The sequence below is a fragment of the Schistocerca americana genome, chromosome 2 (assembly GCF_021461395.2).
Source record: "Schistocerca americana isolate TAMUIC-IGC-003095 chromosome 2, iqSchAmer2.1, whole genome shotgun sequence".
Lineage (NCBI taxonomy): Eukaryota > Metazoa > Arthropoda > Insecta > Orthoptera > Acrididae > Schistocerca > Schistocerca americana.
The window spans coordinates 557,893,118-557,907,265 of NC_060120.1; the positions used below are offsets into that span (position 1 = coordinate 557,893,118).

General features: G+C 41.9%; 1 protein-coding gene across 1 annotated transcript in view; it reads left to right on the forward strand.

Annotated features, from left to right (window-relative positions):
• The window catches only part of LOC124596146 (ATP-dependent RNA helicase DDX3X), a 163,203-nt gene that overhangs the window by 21,072 nt on the left and 127,983 nt on the right, over positions 1-14,148 (forward strand). The gene's annotated exons all lie outside the window — the stretch shown is intronic.

Consider the following 14,148-nt stretch of genomic DNA (forward strand, 5'->3'; position numbering starts at 1 on the left):
CACATGTAAATGATAGCTGTGTCTGTTACCAAGGTAAATATATGAGCAAAATTGCACTTCAGTATTACTTTAATTTAAAAAAGATAAAATGGAACTTAGATTACAGGAGCTAAAACAATGATAAAATGAACTTTCATTAACTTAAACTTCTTACCATTTGCAAGAGTTACCCCACAGCAATGACCCACTTGAAGCATTAAGCAGCACAGTTGCTTCAGAACTCGGCAGACTACATGTTCTATTACTAATTACCTTGTGGATCTTATGGGACTGTGCTCCTAGCTCGTAATTTGGTAAATTTTCTTGCAAGGACCTTAAATTTTTTCTGACGTAGCTCACTGTTGATCTTATGTTACTGCTGCTCACTTGGACATATGACAATAAAACTTTGCGATAGCTGTTGCAGTAATGATAGCTAATGCAGTAATGAAGGAATACGTGTGGGCTCGCAGTTGTAAAACAAGAATGAAATGCTGCAAGACAATGTTATTTGTCAAGGTGTATACCACCCGGGAAATCCGGGAAAAACCCGGGAATTTTTTAGAATTCTGGGAATTTTTCATTGTTTTAGTTTTCAGTTAAATTATTGTAATTTTGACTCATAAGAACCGATACTCTAACAAAGGAGATTACTGTATCCTGCTGCTGCAGAATAATGCTGCGGCGTTAAAACATGAACGAAAGAAAAAAACAAAAATAAAACTTAAATTGCAAAGGAAGTGTGCCATATAAAATAACACAGTGCACGTACAAGCGTCTGCCAACAGCAAAATGTATCGAAGGTTTTAGGAAGTCTATGCAATGCTTCATAACAACGAATTGCCTCCAATGAGCGTGACGTCACAACTGTTTACATTAGATTCATTTAAGCAGTTATGAGCGAGCTCATGCACGCACGCAGTTGATTCGCCTATAAGTAATTAATACCTTCTCCCGCTTCTGGCTACAGAAATGTGGCTGTTGGCTGTGTAAGCAACAGTAGCAGCAACCACCCTCATGGGGTACCCGGCAAAATTTTACTGGCGCGCCCAAGCTGCCAGATTCACACGTGCGCAGCAGGCACGGATCTGGGGCGGCGGGGGGGGGGGGGGGGGGGGGGCTGGCTGGCTGGCTGCAAACCGGGGTATCTGAACCGTGTGGCAGTTTCAGTGGGAGGGGACAAATTTATATTATTGAGGAAAAAAGCTTCGTTTCACAAAGCACCTAGCATCCAGCGCACGTCAGTCTATCAATTATTCATACGATTTTGAAACGCACCCCTGCTGGTTTTTGGACATTTTTCGACACATTCTAAGTTGATTTTTGAAAGAATTATAAATTGACTTTTGAATGCGTGCGAAGTGTACGTGATGTCTCTGCCAGGAGAATCCTCATCAGTCTCATTCATGAGAAATTGGAGCATATGAATGAAATGTGAAACTATTTCCGAACATAAAGTTATTTGATTGGGGTAGGCCAAATAGGTATTTTGTATTGGTACTTCGTGAATTATGTTGTTGTACTATAACAATGATCATTATTGCCAAAACAGTCTCGCTTATTTTGCGTGTCACAATTGCTGCAATATTAGAAAGGCCTATTTTGTTTTTTCCAGCACACAGTGACAAAATAGACCTAATCAAACTGAGAAACCACACCAGCCTTGGGTATTGTATGTGTTAACAGCTTTTTTAGTATTGGACGACGACATTTCGATTTTTCATGTAGCAAAACGTTTGACGAACTTGGATGATGAGGTAATAGTTCTTTCGCAGAAAGGAAAGCACGCAATGTAAAGCTGCAGCAAGATTAGAGAGAAAAATCACTAGGACCTAAGGACTGAAGAAATGTGTATGTCTAGCCTCTCTCTTGTCTTTACTGGTTTTAGGTATCCTACATTTAATTTTATGTCACACAGAAGAGTGCCTCCTGCCCCTTAAATACTGGGGCCGCCACACATTTCAGTGTAGCTCATGGTAGTTACTTGGCCATTGATTTATCAATTTGGAGCCCAGGACTTCTCACATCTATCCACTAGAGAGCGCACGACGACCTGTGTGCTAGTGACCATTCCCCATCTTCCTGTCACTGCCCTTGCGTCAGGCCCATGGACTCTTACCCAAGGCTATAGGGGGAGCAGGGGGGAGAGCGGGAGCAGGGGGAGAGGTAGACCTCTTACCAATCTATCAACACAGTCAGTTCCTAACAGTGTTTATTTTGAGTTTCAGTGGCACAAGCTTGTTTTGAAGCAACTTGGGACACTACATTACAGGTGAAGGTTTAACGTTACACTTGCCTTATATCCAGGATGTGAGGATAACTAGATGAAAATAGATCTTACATGATAAATGACTAACACCAATTCCAAGCAATATTACCTATTCAGAGGCAAATTAGCTGCAATCCAAAATTATCCAGGTAACCAAGGTACATTTACGAAGACTGATTCAAGTGGTTCAACCCAAAACTGACATCACATACTATGAACATCCTTCTGTGAACCTCCTAAACAAGGCGGACTGGAAAACTTTCGCCTCTGCTGTCACCGTTGAATCTCCCCCACATGGTAACATCGATGTGAGTGTTGAGCAGGTGTTTACAGCAATCGTTTCTGCAGCAGAAAACACGATCTCTCGGTCTTTAGGGTGCGCTCGGCAAAAGGCAGTCCCTTGGTGGTTGCCAGAAGTCACTGAAGCAATTAAGAAGTGTCTGCAAGATCTGCAGCACCATAAGCAGCACCCTTCCCTGGTGCACCTCATAGCCTTTAAATGGCTCCGCACTCGCGGTTGCCAACTGATCAAACGACGGGAGCAGGAGTGTCTCGACCATTGGGTGCCATACGTCACCTTCTCAAGTCTGGACAAAGATTAAATGTGTTTTCGGGTACCAGACCCCAACAGGTGTTCCCAGTGTTAAAATAAATGGCATGTTATCTACCAATGCAAACACAATTGCCGAGCACTATGCTAGAGCCTCTGCATCGGAGAATAACCTCCAGCCTTTCTCACTCTCCAACGGCGGCTGGAAGGGAAAGTCCTCTCATTCACTACATGCTACAGTGAATCCTATAACACCCCATTTACAGAGTGGGAGCTCCTCAGTGCCCTTGCACATTGCCCCGACACAGCTCCTGGACCAGATTGGATCCACGGTCAGATCATTAAACATTTCTCATCCGACTGCAGGGGACATCTCGTCATCTTCAACTGGATCTGGTGCCATGGGATCTTTCCTTCGCAGTGGTGGGAGAGCACCATCATTCTGGTGCACAAACCCGGTAGAAACATGCTTCATGTGGATAGCATCGCCCATCAGCCTCACCAATGTTCTTTTTAAGCTCCTGGAACTTTTGGTGTGTCGGCAGTTGGGTTGGGTCCTGGAGTCACATGGCCTACTGGCTCTGTCAGGACGGCTTGCGCCAGGGCCGCTCTACCATTGTTAATCGTGTGTCCCTCGAGTCTGCCATCCAAACAGCCTTTACCAGACGCCAGTATGTGGTTGCCATCTGTTTTGATTTACAAAAAGCGTATGACTTGGCGACATCATATCCTTGCCACATTATACGAGGGGGGTCTTACAGGCCCGCTCCCAATTTTTATCCAAAATTTTTTGTCGCTTCGTACTTTCAGTGTCCAACAAGTTAGTGCCTCCCATAGCTCCATCCCCCCCCCCCCCCTCTCCCTCCACCATATCCAGAAGAATGGGGTCCCACAGGGCTCCGTATTGAGTGCGCCTCTATTTTTAGTGGCCATTAATGGTCTAGCAGCAGCTGTAGGGCCATCCACCTCACCTTCTCTGTATACAGACGACTTCTGCATTTTGTACTGCTCCACCAGTACTGGTGTTGCTGAGCGGCACCTACAGGGAGCCATCCTCAAGGCGCAGTTATGGGTTCTAGCCCACGTTTTCCAGTTTCCGGCCGCAGAGTCGTGTGTTATGCACTTCTGCCGGCGTCGTGCCATTCGTCCAGAACCAGAACTTTACCTTAATGCCAGTCCACTCACTGTAGTGGTGACATTGATTCTTAGGACTGGTTTTCAGCACCCAATTGACGTGGCTTCCTCACCTTTGTCAGCTTAAGCAGAAGTGCTGGAAGCACCTCAATGCCCTCTGCTGCCTGAGCAACACCAACTGGGGTGCAGATTGCTCTACGCTGCTGTACCTCTATAGAGCCCTTGTTCAGTCCCACTTTGACTATGGGAATGTGATTTATGGTTCGGCGGCACCCTCAGCTTGCGTTTACTTGACCGTGGTACTCGCCTAGCGACTGGAGCTTTTAGGAAGAGACCAGTTACCAGCCTCCTTGTGGAGGCCAGAGTCCCTCCATTGCAGGTCAGGCATGCACAACTGCTGGTCAGTTACGTTGCACACATTCATAGTTCTCCTGCACATATGAATCGCCATCTCCTTTTCCCACCGAAGGCGGTTGATCTCCCGCATTGGCAGTCCAGGTCAGGGCTTCCAATTGCAGTTCGTGTCCAATCCCTTCTTTCCGAATTGGAGTCCTTGCCTTGACCACCTGACTTGATGTCCATTCACATACACCTCCATGGTGTACACTTAGGCCGCGACTTCGCCTGGACCTTTTATATGGCCCTAAGAACTCAGTTAACCCCACGACTCTTTGCTGTCACTTCCTCTTGATTCTTGAATGCACTGAGGCCACGAAGTGGTTTACACCGACGGCTCTATTGCTGACGGTCACATCGGCTTTGCATATGTCCATGGCTGACATGTAGAGCAGCACTCCTAGCCCGATGGCTGCAGTGTTTCCACTGTGGAGCTGGTGGCTATATTTCGTGCTGTTGAGCACATCAGTTCATGCCCTGGGAGTCATTTCTCCTGTGTACTGACTCCTTGAGTGGCCTGCAAGCTATCGACCAGTGCTACCGTCGTCATCCTTTGGTAGCAACCATCCAGGAGTCCATCTATGCCCTGGAATGGTCCAGTCGTTCAGTGGTGTTTGTCTGAACACCAATTCATGTCTGAATCCCAGGCAGCGAACTTGCTGACAGCCTGGCCAATCAGACTACACAGAAACCGTGTATGGAGATCAGAGCCAATTATACTACTACACACTGGAGGATTTCTTCTTCATAAGGGGGTGGGAAGGAGGAGGGAGGGGCCGCGACAGAGTGGGAAGGGGCGACAGAGAGTGGGTGGTTGGTTGGTTTTAAACAAGGGAGGAAAGGACCAAACTAAGAGGTCATTGGTCCCTTGTTCCCTTTAAAATAACACAAGCGAAAGAAGAGACCAAAGGAAACTTACAGCACAATAACAGGAGAAAGGAAGAATCAGAAGAATGACAGGACAACCCCCACTACTAAGGAAAAAACAGGAAAAGAAAACCACAGAGAGAAGCAAGAAACAAGTAGAAGGGGTAAACAGGAGAGCAGATGACCGTGGCTGGCCGACCACGAGAATAAAAAGGAAAATCCAGCCACTCTGTGACACATTAAAACATCCACCCTAAAGCTTTAAGAGTGGAGAACACAAAGGGACAAGTGATGTGCGATAAAACTTATACAGAATGATAAAACCCTCAGTCCCTTATAAAACGTAAAACTAAATTAGCCGATGAGGCTAAAATTAATGACAACAAGTCTGGTAACTGTAGAGTTCATCACAGGGCAGCCAAAGGAGGACAGCTCACCAAGATACGGGCCACTGTTAGCTGTGTGCCACACCGACACTGAGATGGGTCATCACGGCATAGGAGGTAGCCGTGTGTCACCCAAGCGTGGCCAACATAGAGCCAGCAGAGAACCCCAGAGTTGCTATGTGAAGCCCGCATGGAGGACTGCCACACATTCGTAGTCTCCTCAGTGGCACGCAGTTTGTTGTGCGTGCTGAGGTTATGCCTTTTCGTCTCCCAAAGCCGCAAGACCTTGCGGCGTAGTACTGAACGTAAGTCAGTTGCAGAGAATTCATGACACACTGAGTGACACTCTCTCCAATTTTGGGTGTTACTGTAGCAGTCTCTAACTGTTGCGAACAGCAGATAGTTTTTTTTTAATACTAGTGTTGCATGATTGGTTTTTCTCTGGAAAGTTTAAGCACGAATTTACCATTTGTGTTCCTGTGAACAATTCTCCCACAACTTTCCTCACATAATCACTCTTCCTCTGTGTGCGCAGAAATAAATTTCACATTTTATTGCTGACAGTGTGGTCGACCTGAATGTTAATGCTATTGTTGTGTACAAGGCATGACAGTACCTTTCACACATAGAACTTGATCGAGGTGGTATCTTGCCTAGTCAATTGAACTGAAAAGTGACTTGCAAGGTTGAGTTTCTTCTCCCCTCAACTGACATGATTGTTAAGATGTCAAAGAAAATTTCTGTTTCAAGCAGCTAATCAATCTCATCAAGCATATCTAATGATGAATCTGCTAACATATATGTGATTAAGAAGTAGCCACGTGGATATTTTGAGGGGTGCATTGGGAGTTGCACTGTTGTGTGGTAGTAATGTATAGACTGCATACATGCTGTAGTAGGCAACTCTTGAGGAAAAGTACACCTTGGAAACATGAGACATTTCACTGATAAAACTTACCAGTATCTGACCACCAGATGAGCTATATCTCATCCAATATGCTAAGCTCATAGTCACAGAGTACGTGGTAAAGAAGTAATTTGCATTAGTGCATCTTCCCATTTTCTTCAGTGATGTTTACAAAGACTGTTAACAGTGTTGCTGCACACTGGTGGCTACCTTTCACTGTGCAGTATGTTCACTGTTGTGGTTTAACCACTTCGGTTGTACTCTCACCACTATAACTACCATGTTCCTTGTGTGGTAACATATTGATTTGCTTGTTAAAAATGTGGTAGCTGCCAGCACAGCATTCCCTTTGTCTGATTTCCTGCCCACACAATTGAAATTAAGCTCTTGCCTCACCAGTCTACCGTATTTCCTCGAATCTAAGCCGCACCTGAAAAATGATACTCGAAATAAAGGAAAAAAAAAATTCCCGAATCTAAGCCGCACCTGAAATTTGAGACTCGAAATTCAAGGGGAGAGAAAAGTTTTAGGCTGCACCTCCAAATCGAAACAAAGTTGATCCATTGTAATATGAGACACACTTTAGGTCGAATGAATGACGATACAGCTACAGTAGTTCGGTTAGAGTCGTAAGCTTAGCAGTTAAGTTATACCAGGTAGCCATTGCTATGCGTCAGGTGCCCCGTCCGTATTTATACGGGTACCCTTCCTTTTTCACGTGCTTCGTCTGGTTTGAATCGATTTCCTTATTTTGCTTTGATCTGATAAGTGCTGTTTTCTTTGTTATACGTGTTTACGTCACTCTAAGCTGAAAATGCGTTACTGTACTGTGTCATGAATTGTTTGTCGCATTCTGATAGTGTGTGTTTACGGCCTGTCGCCGCTTGCGGCATGGCTCGCTTTTGTGCGTGCTACCGCTGCTTACAGTAAAAAAAAAAAAAAAAAAAAGAGAGAGAGAGAGAGAGAGAGAGAGAGAGAGAGAGAGAGAGAGAGAGCGCAATCGTCTCATTAGCGAAACAATGGCAAGAGACTGCTATTTGTTGTTACTTACACTGCTGCTTTCTTTGATAATGATCAACAAGAACCAAATGATAGAGGATGTTCTGAATGAGAGTTTAGCGAAAATTTTTCTCCGTTTGAAAATCTTTGCGGCCTGTTCTTTAGTACATCAAATTCTGCACAGAAATTAGTCATCTTAGGTTTAAAAATCTAGTCAGTTACAGTGCTTCATTTCTGACAGTATCACTATTACGCATAAGAATAATACGAATATAAACATGACACGATACGTATATTCTTCCGCGTTTGCTGTTGCCTCACTCTAGTTTCGTAGTTTATTGGGCAGACAGAATTTAAATAAGATAGCAGCAAACACGAAAGAATACGTGGCAAAATGTTTATATTCGTATTATTCTTATGGTGAAAAGAATACTGCATGTGATTCACATTTCATCAGGTTCCTATTAGCAACCACCTCTTCTCACAGGTAGGAAAAAATTCTGAACGTAGAGTTGGTCATATTGACAAACATCCCAAACAGTCTTACCAGTTGGATTTTCGTAGTAAATTGAAATTCTGCAACATTCGAAGATAAACAATACGAAATTTGTATTTACTTCGTTGGATAATGTATGAAAATGCAGTGGTCGAAACTCGGGGCGGAGAAAAAAAAGCTCATCTTCCACCTTTTTTTTTTTAATTTATTTAGTTACACAGAGGTTTTGGTGCCAGTATTTATCTTTGAGCCTATAAAGCATGCCTGTGTAGCGCTACATATATTCGACGGCAGAAGTTAGTTGTGGCAGCACCTACCAACGTTTTTAAGAACCTCCGCTTGCTTTGCACTCGATTGTAAGCTGCGGGCGGTTGTTTGGATTACAAAAACCGGAAAAAAAGTGCGGCTTGGATTCGAGTAAATACGGTATTCTGCTTGCAATATCACTCTCTTTGAACTTGGAATACCTACTTAGTCAATGTATTGCGATACAGAGTTCACAGTCAGGAGCAGTGATGAGAAATGACCATCAAAACCTGTGCTTTTCTGCACTAGTATGCTTCATTGCTGGCTGCTAGGTCTGTTGTAGTGTTTTGTCTGAATGAATAAGTGCCAATGTCTGACAGCTATTTTCTATAAATGCACTATATCTTTTAAAGGGGAAAATGTGGTGCCGGCTCTTACGGGTTCTCACTGTTTTCTGAGATTCACACTAACGTGATCCATCAAGATCACTTTTTAAGTTGAACAGGTTTTATTTTTAAAAAAATCATTTTTTAACTTAAAAGGGTAATAATTTATGTCTTTACTGAAGTTGTTTCTTACTAATTTCTTTGTTACAATGTTTACTTCTATTGTCTTTGTTACAGTTATTTCTTTTCACTCTCTTTGCAGATATTTCTTAGACTTTGTTGTAGTTTCTTGTCAGTTTCTTTGTCGTGGTTGCCCATTGCAGGTTTCTGTATTGTAGTTGTTCATGCTAATTTATTTACTGAAGAGGCTTCTAAGAAATTTGAGATACTCCAGTGAGTTCTGTGTTTTTGTGAGAAATTTACCACTTGACACAGTTGCTGTGTGTTTTGTGAAAAGGACTGTTTGAAATGTGTTCTGACTGGGGCCACAGGAGAGTGAAGTGTGCAGACTATTTGCATATCCATAAAAGAATGATATATAAGACAAATAAACATACTTTGTTTGGGTTGGGAATAAGTGTTCTCATTTGAAGGCTCTGTTTCAAAGTGAAGATGTTTCCAATGGCTATTTTTTGTGTTCTAAATGTTTTGACAGAATAACAACAATGATAGTACTGGAACAAGGTGAAGCCTCCCATGGTGCAGATGATGTAGATTTTGCACCAATAGAGGAAGAATTAAATACCCTGAATCAGTCAACTGCAGAGGTAGGTGTTTGTCCTGTTAAGGAGCCGTGGTCAGTGAAGTTGAGTCATGAGCTCTAGGCATCAAGAAAGTGCAGAGAAATTACTAAAGCTATGGATGAATACACTACAGCAAAACTGACCACACTCTTCAAAGTAGAAATTCCATCTTCAGAAGAAAATGAACCAAAACACTCTTGCACCTCATGCCAGGAATTTTTCACAAATATCAATTCAGCTGTTGAGTATTGTGCATCCTACAACGAAAAGGTGCAAGTTTGAACTGTTATTCCGGAGACATTTTCAAAGAATACAATTTTGAACCACGTTCCATCAGTATCAAAGTACATGGTAGACAAATCAAGAAATGAGAGATCTGTAAAAGGAGTATAAGGGTAACAGTTGAAGGTCAAAAAGTTGTGAAAGTGAAGAGGTACACGACTCAGTATTAAAGAAACTTTTGCAGTTTATAAGAGCAACTATACAACTTCACATATTGGAAGATCAAAATTTTGTGCACTATGACCCAAGTGCGTAGTTCCGCACCCATCTAGAGATGTCTGTTTATGTGTGTACTGTGCAAATTTTTGAACTTTGTACGTGACATATGACACCTTGGTTGGGCACGTGAAGTCATTAGTAGTCTGTGACATCAAGTGAGAGACTCGTTTGTTTCAAGAATGTGCTGACTGCATTGGAAAGAGCAGTCTTAACAGATACTTGGCCTGGAAGATGTAGCAGATAACTCTGCAGAAATTACATTGCGACATGGGAGGAAAATAAACTAATGAAGAAAACTGTTGCCTTTGAGTTTCGTTGATGAACTTGGTAAATGGTCAGTAAGAGCAGTAACACACCTGCATCTGAAGAAATTGCAACATCATCATATTGCAGAAGTGAAAGGGTGTGAACAGGCTGAAGAACTATGTTTAGTGCTTCACTGTGATTTAGCTGAGAGCTGGTCTGCATTTCTCCAACTAGAAGTAAAAGGGTACCATTGGAGTAATGACCAGGTTACAATTTTTACAGGAGGTGATATATTTTCAAAACAAGATCTCAAGTGTTGCAGTTATAAATGGTGACACAGGACATGACTCGGCACATTTTGCTAGCAATGTGCAAAATTTTTAAACTGCAAACGAGTGCATAGAAGATCATCATCATTTCTGATGGTGCTCCTTGTCATTTTAAAAATTGTTACCAGCTGTTTGAGTGAAGTTGCTTGTGCCAACTGACTGGCCGTACAGTGCTACTGGTCATGGGAAGGGGCCTTGTGATGGTGTAAGAGGCCTGCTGAAGCACCATGCTACAAAACCTAATCTTTCCAGACCAAATACAGCTGTTATTCAGAATGCTGAGGATTTTAAGAGAGTAGTGAAATCTTACACATCCACAGCCCTCATTCTTTTGTCCAAATAGGAAATGGCAGAATTCCGTGAGCAGAAAAAATAATGTTCCAAACAAACTACTCCTGTGAAAGGAATTCAGAGCACACATTTTTGGACTCAGTGAGGGGTGAACTCATATTGCACACACTTTAAAGAGCAAGAAAGAAGAAATTTCATTCATTTGGCCAATACCAGGATAATATTCAGATTCACAACCAGAGAAGGTGTGTGTGTGTGTGTGTGTGTGTGTGTGTGTGTGTGTGTGTGTGTGTGTGAAAGGCAATTGAAGGAAGATAATGAAACAGTGGAACACATTTTTAGTTCATTGACTGGCTAATTTCAGTACAAAACAGAGTGCACAGAGGTTGTAAAATTGAAACATTTTAAGTCTTTGGACCTTTCACATAAATTTTAGAACTATTTAAAATGCTTGAAAAATGAGTCTCTTACTCATCTTTCAAAACTAAAATTATGTTAAAGAAGGCTAGGTTTTGATTTTTAAGAGCCTGTTATGTGTTAATATGGTAATAAAACAGATTTTATGTGTGGTAAAACTTTCGATTGTTTATAAAACCTATTCAACCTAAAAGTGGAAGCTCTCCTTTTCAGGGAATGTAGAACTATATTTGTACTAATCAACAGAAAAAAATAAAGATTCCATGGATTGGCATTTTTGAAAAAAAAATTTCCCATAAATTATATAAAAATTCAGAATGCTGTAGTAAAAGAACTGTGACAGATAAGTCCAGACAGAGGATTTTTTTGTTATCATAAAGCAATTATCTTTCAAATAAAAAAACGAACAAAATAGCCTATCTAGAACTGTTCCAGAGATACAGCATTGTAAAAATTTTTCCAAAATCTGCGTGTTCAAAATGGTATGCGCAGTCTGATCTTTGGAGTTCTGCATCTCGGAGCAAGAATTTTTTTTTCTTTTTTGAGAAAACAAAAAATGTGTGTTCCTTACTTAGTCCTTTATTTTAACATATGTTAAATTCAATAACATCAGATACTATGAAGGTAAGATTTTTTCCTAGCCTTCCTGAATTGATATGGACTGTGCCATGTATTATTGTCCTTGTACAACAGGTTTTCCCGACCCAGTACTGACATGCTGTTGCTTAATTCTGACAGGACTCCTCTTTGGTATAAAGCTGACATGGTTGCCTTATATTTATCACATTAACATCGAAATTCCTTGCCAACACCTCTGGGGGACCAGATCACTCTACTCTGCTTAGTATTTAGCAAGCCCTAATGTCATACTGACTGGACTGCGGTCGCCGTAATTATCTCCGTGGCATTTTCAGCTCTGAAATTATTAGACCCAGTTCATAATCGTGAAGTAAGACTTGGCAGTGGTGCCATGTGAACTAGTTCTAGAGCCAGTCTCCTCACCAAAGCCGAAATCTTACCCCTTCAATTTTGGTGGTACTAACTCTTGCTCACTTACGTACTCATTGTACAATAATTTCCTTATTGAAGTTATCAGATTAGTTTTTCATATAGAGGGTGTTGAGCCTATCACACGTAACTGCAATGAGTTTTTGAATTGGTGCTTAGCTCAAGACCCTGTGTTGCCACATCGAACTACCCTTCTTAGACTGTGGTGGCTGTCTATTCCTGTGAACTAATCCTTAGTTACTATCCAGATCATTAAGTACGACCAATCTATTTCAGGGACTTTAAGTTTGCCTCCCCATGGCCTTAAAGTATCTGTTCCTCTCAGTTCTTCAGTAGTATCAGGTGACTGTCATTTTCACTTACAGCTGTAAAACAATGGCTAGGAATATTCAGGAACATTTGTTGCGAGGTACAGATAGTGTCATTATTGCAGGGCTGATAATTCAACAGGTTATGAAGCAGGTGTCCCTCAACCGCATTTTATTTTGAACCACCTCAGTGAACAGTCTCTAGGCTGTTGGTTGGTGTTACTATTATCAAACCCCGATATCTATTGTTCACTGTATTTTACTTGACCTTAGTCTTATTACCTGCTCAGTTGTCTTTTTTAGGTTCCCAAATAATTTGGGTGTCGGGAATGAACTGACTAGCTAGGGAAGTGATTCACGCAGAGTATTCAATTTCGCAATTACGGTTACGGATGTGTGGGTGCAGATAGCCCCTCTCACCACATGGAGGAAAATCTGAAGTGGTGGGCTACTTGCCCCTCAGTTAAAATGTGCCCTATCAATGAGCCCATGACTGCACAGCGATCTTTCTTTCATTCCTCCCAGAAGAAAATTATTACCTGTTGCTACACACTCATCAGTCATGCCAGATTTTAACACACAGCCATAGCCTTAGCCATTATGTAATGAGCCAACTCTGTGTTATGGTTGTGACAGTATCTCATTTCCTGATGGAATGCCACCTCGTGGCTCTTCACACAAAGCGCGTCTTCCAGATTCTTTTGCCTCTGGAAAAAGGTGGTTAGGTTTATGGTGCTTCACTGCATACTGCTCCTGGGAGTGGTGAGCATAGACCTTACATCCTCTCAAAATTGTCCTACTCATTACTTTGTCATTCTGTTTTCAATTACCTTTAGATGCAATTGGCTGTTTTTCTCCTGCACTCTTTTACATTTTTTGGGAGTTTTTCTGCATATTTCCTTAGTCTTGATACTAGCTGATGAAGAAAAAAAGCTAACCAGGATTTTATACTTCCTCCCAGAAAGTGGGGACTGTAACAGATCTGTTATGATTGGTTGTGGGAGGCACATCTGCAAGCTGAGCCATAGTATACACCCACCTGTGCACACCTACTTACTGACCTAACTATTTCTCTCACTATATTTTAGTATTGTCAGTCATATTGGTGTTCATTACACGTTAGGTATTTCACACTTACTATTATATATCTCCTCTCTACCCGACTGTAAAAAATACTTAAACATTATTTATTCTCTTAATGTTACCCTGCATCAGGTGGGCAGGGGTCTGACATGGGGGAAGAATCTCTAGCTGCAAGGTGAGCCATTGGGGTGGTGTCGTCAGTCCTTGATATAGGTCAGTTTGTTGCCCGTTATTTCCTTGAGGTCTCAGAATTCACTTACAAGCTTGCCTACAAACTGTGTTGTGATTATTGTTTTATTGGCTTATCATCTTGAATCTGTAAGACGTATGAGATGGAGTTGCTATAGCAATCTATATCAGAGCTCCAACCAATACCCTAAGTGGGAGATGGACATGTGTTGACAACTGAATCCAGTTTGTTTCCTGTTAATGATGGGGTCCTCACTTTACATTTAGAAATTCTAAATTAATTTAACACTTCTCTGGCATAGCCACTTTGACATAATGTAGTTTTGGCACCTGATTGATTGACCTTAGTGTCCAGATAATAACTTAATATACTCAAGGTCCTTAACATCAAATGTGGAAGTTAATTCATCATTGATTC